Source organism: Bolinopsis microptera, chromosome 11 (assembly GCF_026151205.1).
Source record: "Bolinopsis microptera isolate Bmic1 chromosome 11, MBARI_Bmic_1.0, whole genome shotgun sequence".
In the NCBI taxonomy this organism is placed as follows: Eukaryota; Metazoa; Ctenophora; class Tentaculata; order Lobata; family Bolinopsidae; genus Bolinopsis; species Bolinopsis microptera.
In genome coordinates this window covers 2,426,771-2,436,157 of record NC_087082.1, presented here as the reverse complement: position 1 = coordinate 2,436,157, position 9,387 = coordinate 2,426,771, and positions in this window count along the sequence as shown.

Sequence of the window (9,387 nt, the reverse complement as noted above, 5' to 3'; positions counted from 1 at the left end):
TCTTTCAATGAGTGATCAGATTACGTCAGTGGTTCAAGCATGTAATATTCAGATCAGAAATTTGTGGTTTATTGCATCAAAACTGTCTTTTAACCTTAAGATTCAGCTTGTTCATGCTCTAGTACTCTCTAGAATTGATTATTGCAATAGCGTATATTTTGGACTGAGCTCTTATGATTTAAGTCGTTTACAGAAGGTGCAAAATTCTGCTGTAAGATTTATTTTCGGGAGAGGAAGAAAGGCACACACTACTCCACTACTTAAGAACGTTCATTTTCTACCAGTTAGATTTAGAATAGATTTTAAGATTGCCCTACTTGCCTACAAGTGTTTAAATAATATAGCTCCTCCTTACTTAAAAGAGTTGATATCTCCTAGGCAGCAAAGTTTTAAAAATGTACGTCTTGATAATGATTATTTTTACCTTAGTTTTCCGCCCTCTCCTAACTATGTAAACACAGAGAAAGCTTTGATTGAAATAAATTTTCGTGCACATACAGAATGAATGGTTAATAATTTAATATATATGTAGACCAAGCTCTGTGCACGGGATGCTTCCTGGAAGAATCCAGTTCTTTTAGCGGGGCACCCTACCTAAAGCCAAATTGAGATATAATAATCATATTCCTAGAGAAATAATCAGAAATCGAATACCAATCAAATAATATGATATATATGAGTAGTAACCATATTTACTATGCAAAATGCCCCAACCACATAGTGTAAATTTATATAGAATTCAAATTCCATATCATCATTAAACCTCAATACCTAGTCAATATAATAGCCCAAGCAAAATTAAATAACTTCTTATATACCTTACTGTCATACTACAAATTAATTAAACATTTGAAATCTGTTGACCAGAGAATAAATTTCTAAGCCTAATGCAAGTGAAATAATTTAGATGCAATAATGAATGCCTAATGTGAGTATCATTTGTCAATGTCCTTGTAAAAAAGTCTGTACAAGAGATATGAGTAACTAATATAGAAGAAAAAACAGGAAGTTGTCGTCTGTTGTAAAATAAATAAAATATCTAGAATATAAATTAGAATATAAAATAACATTCAGTCAATGTGTCGTCAATAAACTGTACAATTATCAAATGTTAAAACTGGGTGATACAGTCACCAAAAAAAAATACTAAGTATGATAAGTTAATAAATTAAATGTGGTCTATAAAACTACCACTAAGTATAATAGGTCAATAAATTAGAAGTGGTTTATAAAACTACCACTGTGGGAACCCCTTCTCCAGTTAAAACATGTCAGTCATGTGCAAAATCAATCAGAATGGTAAGGTGGTAAAAAAGGGAATATCTTTTCGATACATCAATTATATATGCCTCAGATTTAAAAGAATTAGAAGTTACTTAGTTATCGGCGACTATGATTGCAGTGTAAAATTTGTCATATGAATTGTCGACGGTATAATTAGGGTCTGTTGTTATAGATGATAGTAGCTGTTTCTTATACGAATCACTAAAGCTTTTAACATCGGGCAGATTTCGTAGATCTGTTGGAACATTATTCCAACATTTTGCCCCCAAGTATTGAAAGTTTTTATGTGATGTTGATCTATTGACATAAAGGTTGCAGCTTTCGCCGCTCCTACTACCTCCTGATATGTAACTAAATTTGTTCATAAAGTTTGTAGGACAATTGTCATGGATGATTCTAAACATATAATTTGACAGATGGAGTTGTCGTCTAAGATGGAGTGGTAACCATTCCATGTCTCTATAAACATTAAGGCTGCTCTCTGTTTTTGGAACGTTGAGAGCTATTTTGGCTACCTTTTTGTACAGAGTGTCAAGTTCAGCAAGTTTTGTCTTGCCAGCTCTACAATAGATCGTGTCTAAATAATCGAATTGTGGCAACATGAGTGCATTGGCAAACATTTTCCTATATTTAATGGGTAGCAGTGCTTTACTTCTATACATGGCACCAATTCTCTTCATGACCTTCCTAATAATATAATCTACATGGCTTTTGAAGTTTAATTTACTATCTAGAATGAGGCCAAGATATTTTGTCTCTTTGCACTCCTTGATTGTGAAAGTTACCTCATTACAAGAAAGCTTTTAGTCACTGTGCAGTTAAAGTATATAATTCCTTGCCATACGACATAAGATCAGCTGAGTCAGTTACATTTTTCAAGACCAAACTTAAAACATACTTCTTTTCTCTAGCATTTGATTGATTTTGCATTTACATAGGTAAAATGAACTTGTCATGTCTAATTTTCAATTAAACTAAGCTCAGTTAATGTAAGAGCCGCTTTAGAAAGCACTGGAGTTTATCTCCAGGATTAAATTATATCGAGTTATATGATTTAGCTATAAGGCGGTTTATAAATGTTGTAATTATTATATAATTGAGAATGCATTAAACATAACATACCTTTGTTGTAACATTTGTGTGCCAAAAGTTTGGGTTCAATAAATTGGAATATAAAACATTTAGGCAGAAAATTTGGACTTGAATTGCGTGCGCGACAAATTTGAACATTCATTTTTTCCCTAATTTATGATATTTTATCAGTCTTGGATTATCAAAATCTGAAACATATCAATACTTAAAACATAAAATACAGTAGTAGCTTATATTATTTGTTTATTTACGTCACTGCAGCGTTACACCACTGCTGTCACCCAGAATTTCATACCCTATCACACTTACAGACAAAATGATCCCAGGGGGGGACTCCCAGCCCACCGTTTGGACAGGTAATTGATTCACCTTCCACAAGCAAGAGCCACTTTGGTCTACTTGCTGTGAGGTAATAAATGGCATAAAAGTGAAATTTTTGTTTAACTACAATTTGGAAGCATGAAATAGCTTGTTGTTGTTAGGGTACATCGTAATTTGCCCAGTAATTCAGCTTGCACTTATTGTGGGCTAATATATATGGGCTTATTATATATATAGGCTTATACGTTGTGTTTGATAATAATGAATGAACCCCTATCACATACCATAATATACGTCAACGTTTGATGTTTAAAGTCTTGTCATTGTAATATTTGAGTTGTTGTTATTTTCTTTATATGTCATAGTTTTTGTAAAATTCAAGTTTTTGATGCATTACCTATTACTGATCGTAGTTGGAACTTAAGTAAAGTAAAGTTGTATTATAGAAAAACGTTTAAGATTGCTATCAATGGTGTGCCCTCAATCGTTATGTATCAAATATAGTTTAAATAAATGTTATCCCTATGTGCGGCGCTCTTTTCCAATCTTGAATAGGAGGGAAACAGGCAAAAAAACTATTACTATATTAAGCTTTGTAATGATAAAGGATAAATAATTTTTAACCATTTGACTTCAATTTAAATTTCGGATATTCAATAAATTAAATGGAATAGCTACTAGTAGTTTAACAAAGTACACTACGATGTCAATCCTTTATAGCTCAGCGTGGCCCAATGGTATGCATTTCGTTGATTTAACGAAGGTGGTTTCGCGTGCAAGACCCAAAAAACCTTACTGTGTACTGGCTGGAGCCAGTAAGGTTTTCTCCAAAAGCGAAACAGCTGATAGAAATTTTCGGTTTTTAATTGCAAAATGTTCGCCTTACAAACAACAAAAATGGGCGCAGTTTATATATCTGCCAAAAGTACACTCCCCAAATTGCGCTTATAATTGTAACTTCTTTCGAACTTCGTGAATCGAGCTAGATAAATTATTTTGCAATGTATTCAGAGTTAATGTACGCATTTATACATGAAATCACTTTGTAGCGCGATGCGTAACTGTGCCGCGCGGCGTACTCAATGAGGCTCACTATAATAGTGAAGCGACACCCAGGAACCCTGACCGGATGGGGCTTAACTTTGAAAGTAGAAGAGTTGGAGACTTCCGGTTTTTTGTAACATGTTCCTCTTTTAAAAGTAACGTTACCTCTCCAGGAGGAAAATTCAAGACAACGTAATTGTTGAGTTATCTCAAAATCTCCAGAAAAGTCCCCTTTCGGGCCGATCAAAAGTTTGCAACTTTAACTTTGCGGATTCCTGTTCTCTGGTTGGCTGAATTGTGTCACGTGGAAGCTGCTTGAACATTGGAATACGCCACGCGTGCAAATCATGCTTGTTTGTCGCGCGCGAGGTCAAGCCGTCTGTTTAAATTAAACCAACTCTAGTACCACCACCAGCCGGTAACTTTTCATGGGTGCGAAGTAACCAATTAGGGCTACTAAATGCCGAACACAAGGATATTTCGTATCCGGATCATATGCCTGCAGGCTGTCTGTCGCTTAAGACCATGGTCGCTCTTAACTGAGCGATAAGTGACGTTAAGTGAGACCGTGAGCACCACTTCTTGCCAATTTGCTTTTGAATTACGGCCCAGTCATGAAGTTAAACAGTACAAGTTGTGTTTTAACGGCAAAATACAGCGAATTCTAGCCCTTGAAAGTTGTAGGTTTGGAAGATCAATACGGCTGCTTTAATTCTTAAAAGTCTTAAGTTAGAACGGCCAAAACACCCTACTCGGCGTCAGCCAGCTGCATGCGAAGTAACCAATTAGGGCTACTAAATGCCGAACACAAGGATATTTCGTATCCGGATCATATGCCTGCAGGCTGTCTGTCGCTTAAGACCATGGTCGCTCTTAACTGAGCGATAAGTGACGTTAAGTGAGACCGTGAGCACCACTTCTTGCCAATTTGCTTTTGAATTACGGCCCAGTCATGAAGTTAAACAGTATGTACAAGTTGTGTTTTAACGGCAAAATACAGCGAATTCTAGCCCTTGAAAGTTGTAGGTTTGGAAGATCAATACGGCTGCTTTAATTCTTAAAAGTCTTAAGTTAGAACGGCCAAAACACCCTACTCGGCGTCAGCCAGCTGCATGCGAAGTAACCAATTAGGGCTACTAAATGCCGAACACAAGGATATTTCGTATCCGGATCATATGCCTGCAGGCTGTCTGTCGCTTAAGACCATGGTCGCTCTTAACTGAGCGATAAGTGACGTTAAGTGAGACCGTGAGCACCACTTCTTGCCAATTTGCTTTTGAATTACGGCCCAGTCATGAAGTTAAACAGTACAAGTTGTGTTTTAACGGCAAAATACAGCGAATTCTAGCCCTTGAAAGTTGTAGGTTTGGAAGATCAATACGGCTGCTTTAATTCTTAAAAGTCTTAAGTTAGAACGGCCAAAACACCCTACTCGGCGTCAGCCAGCTGCACCCAGGAACCCTGACCGGATGGGGCTTAACTTTGAAAGTAAAAGAGTTGGAGACTTCCGGTTTTTTGTAACATGTTCCTCTTTTAAAAGTAACGTTACCTCTCCAGGAGGAAAATTCAAGACAACGTAATTGTTGAGTTATCTCAAAATCTCCAGAAAAGTCCCCTTTCGGGCCGATCAAAAGTTTGCAACTTTAACTTTGCGGATTCCTGTTCTCTGGTTGGCTGAATTGTGTCACGTGGAAGCTGCTTGAACATTGGAATACGCCACGCGTGCAAATCATGCTTGTTGTTGCGCGCGAGGTCAAGCCGTCTGTTTAAATTAAACCAACTCTAGTACCACCACCAGCCGGTAACTTTTCCTGGGTGCGAAGTAACCAATTAGGGCTACTAAATGCCGAACACAAGGATATTTCGTATCCGGATCATATGCCTGCAGGCTGTCTGTCGCTTAAGACCATGGTCGCTCTTAACTGAGCGATAAGTGACGTTAAGTGAGACCGTGAGCACCACTTCTTGCCAATTTGCTTTTGAATTACGGCCCAGTCATGAAGTTAAACAGTACAAGTTGTGTTTTAACGGCAAAATACAGCGAATTCTAGCCCTTGAAAGTTGTAGGTTTGGAAGATCAATACGGCTGCTTTAATTCTTAAAAGTCTTAAGTTAGAACGGCCAAAACACCCTACTCGGCGTCAGCCAGCTGCACCCAGGAACCCTGACCGGATGGGGCTTAACTTTGAAAGTAAAAGAGTTGGAGACTTCCGGTTTTTTGTAACATGTTCCTCTTTTAAAAGTAACGTTACCTCTCCAGGAGGAAAATTCAAGACAACGTAATTGTTGAGTTATCTCAAAATCTCCAGAAAAGTCCCCTTTCGGGCCGATCAAAAGTTTGCAACTTTAACTTTGCGGATTCCTGTTCTCTGGTTGGCTGAATTGTGTCACGTGGAAGCTGCTTGAACATTGGAATACGCCACGCGTGCAAATCATGCTTGTTGTTGCGCGCGAGGTCAAGCCGTCTGTTTAAATTAAACCAACTCTAGTACCACCACCAGCCGGTAACTTTTCCTGGGTGCGAAGTAACCAATTAGGGCTACTAAATGCCGAACACAAGGATATTTCGTATCCGGATCATATGCCTGCAGGCTGTCTGTCGCTTAAGACCATGGTCGCTCTTAACTGAGCGATAAGTGACGTTAAGTGAGACCGTGAGCACCACTTCTTGCCAATTTGCTTTTGAATTACGGCCCAGTCATGAAGTTAAACAGTACAAGTTGTGTTTTAACGGCAAAATACAGCGAATTCTAGCCCTTGAAAGTTGTAGGTTTGGAAGATCAATACGGCTGCTTTAATTCTTAAAAGTCTTAAGTTAGAACGGCCAAAACACCCTACTCGGCGTCAGCCAGCTGCACCCAGGAACCCTGACCGGATGGGGCTTAACTTTGAAAGTAAAAGAGTTGGAGACTTCCGGTTTTTTGTAACATGTTCCTCTTTTAAAAGTAACGTTACCTCTCCAGGAGGAAAATTCAAGACAACGTAATTGTTGAGTTATCTCAAAATCTCCAGAAAAGTCCCCTTTCGGGCCGATCAAAAGTTTGCAACTTTAACTTTGCGGATTCCTGTTCTCTGGTTGGCTGAATTGTGTCACGTGGAAGCTGCTTGAACATTGGAATACGCCACGCGTGCAAATCATGCTTGTTGTTGCGCGCGAGGTCAAGCCGTCTGTTTAAATTAAACCAACTCTAGTACCACCACCAGCCGGTAACTTTTCCTGGGTGCGAAGTAACCAATTAGGGCTACTAAATGCCGAACACAAGGATATTTCGTATCCGGATCATATGCCTGCAGGCTGTCTGTCGCTTAAGACCATGGTCGCTCTTAACTGAGCGATAAGTGACGTTAAGTGAGACCGTGAGCACCACTTCTTGCCAATTTGCTTTTGAATTACGGCCCAGTCATGAAGTTAAACAGTACAAGTTGTGTTTTAACGGCAAAATACAGCGAATTCTAGCCCTTGAAAGTTGTAGGTTTGGAAGATCAATACGGCTGCTTTAATTCTTAAAAGTCTTAAGTTAGAACGGCCAAAACACCCTACTCGGCGTCAGCCAGCTGCACCCAGGAACCCTGACCGGATGGGGCTTAACTTTGAAAGTAGAAGAGTTGGAGACTTCCGGTTTTTTGTAACATGTTCCTCTTTTAAAAGTAACGTTACCTCTCCAGGAGGAAAATTCAAGACAACGTAATTGTTGAGTTATCTCAAAATCTCCAGAAAAGTCCCCTTTCGGGCCGATCAAAAGTTTGCAACTTTAACTTTGCGGATTCCTGTTCTCTGGTTGGCTGAATTGTGTCACGTGGAAGCTGCTTGAACATTGGAATACGCCACGCGTGCAAATCATGCTTGTTGTCGCGCGCGAGGTCAAGCCGTCTGTTTAAATTAAACCAACTCTAGTACCACCACCAGCCGGTAACTTTTCATGGGCAGTGGGGGTCACCACGTGATACAAAGTTTATAGCAGTTAGTAGCAGTTACAGTTTGTGGCAGTTAGTGCCAGTTTGTAGCTATAGCAGTTAATAGCAGCTTGTGGCAGTTTCTTTGCACTTTGCCATTTGCTCCTCCTGTGTGTGTCGCGCCGAGCTGCGATGAATTGACATCTGTCATCGTCAATTAAGTATATACATCGTATAGCGCGATGCACTACTGGGTCGCGCCGCGCATCAAATAATTCTTCTCGCAACCACCTTCGGTAGATCATCGTGAATCAAGTTTAAGTATATATACTAAAATACTAGTACTGATATATTTAAAATATTTATATGGTATGCCGTAAGGATTGCAGAATCCAAGCAAAAATAGTGATTATTAGAGATTAACAATTAAATGAATAGAAACAAGTCTAATGCAATACAAAAACATTGAACAGTTAATTTTCAAATAATATTGCTGATAGCAAATAACTTTTTATAGTTTTACGGAGATAACGTTTTATTCGTAAAATGATTTACAAAACAGCACAGAAATGAATCCAAATATAAATTGTGTTGAACCGATATCATTAAGACTTTCATGTTAGCACATTTACATGTATTTTAATGCAAATTTAAACTGTATTGCTTGACATTCAATTCGTCATTGGTGTGGTGATAATTTGTCCCAAGATGCCAGAATTTATTTATTTATTTTACTTGATATTACTTTTTAGAAACAAAATAAAGCAGTGAAGGCACAGTCATTGAAATAAGCTAAAAGATAATGCGACGGATTCTATTACGACGACCGAAATTTTGGCGGTCCGAAAATATGGCGAAATTTTCGGAAAACCGCCACATTTCGTACGTTATAAATATGTCTAGTAAGGTATATTATAATATTATTATATTATTATATCATTATAATTTTAATCGATGCAATGTCAATCATTTTAACAATCATACATCTCTTTTTTAAATTTCTATTAATTTATTTTTTCTATTCTTTCTTTGAAAAATTTAACCATCTAAATTAAATTTACCCCATACTTTTTATTGTTTATCATCTATTAATCATTTTCATAATCAGAATTAAAAAACAAAAATAGTTACTTAATGTGGAAAACTGAGTGTGGAAGTCAAATTATCCAATGTCATAGATTGAAAACCATGTTTAAGGTAGTTCTGATCAGATCTCTGTATATCCTCGTCTTCTTTGAGCCAAATAACGAACTTTTCCATAGATAGTGAGTGGTAGAAGCAGGACTTTTGTTATGTACTTTCTGTACCGTGCTCTCAGTTCTGGTTTACGAAGGATCAGGATGGTTGGGAACACTGCTGCGTTTATCAAGGGAAGGGTGAATTGTAAAAATACCACGAGGGGTGTTGGGAGGAAATACTTCTCCCGGACAGCGATTGTATTCACACAATTTTTTATTTTTTTTATTATTTGAAAATTCAATTAATCATTATATATATAAATCAAGCGTTACATTTCAGCCATGCAAAATTACAATGACATAGAGACTTTGTATAAATACAAAGAGACGCTAATCAAGTACAGTAACGAGATTAGAAACACTGTTAAGTTAACTTGCAGTGTTCAGCTGTGGGTTTTCGTGACCTCTAAAGGCTTTCTTTATATAGATCATATGAAGAATCATGCATACAAGCACGATCAAGCAAGGCAGACTAAACTGAACTAAAGGCACGACTATGTACATGATATGGTAG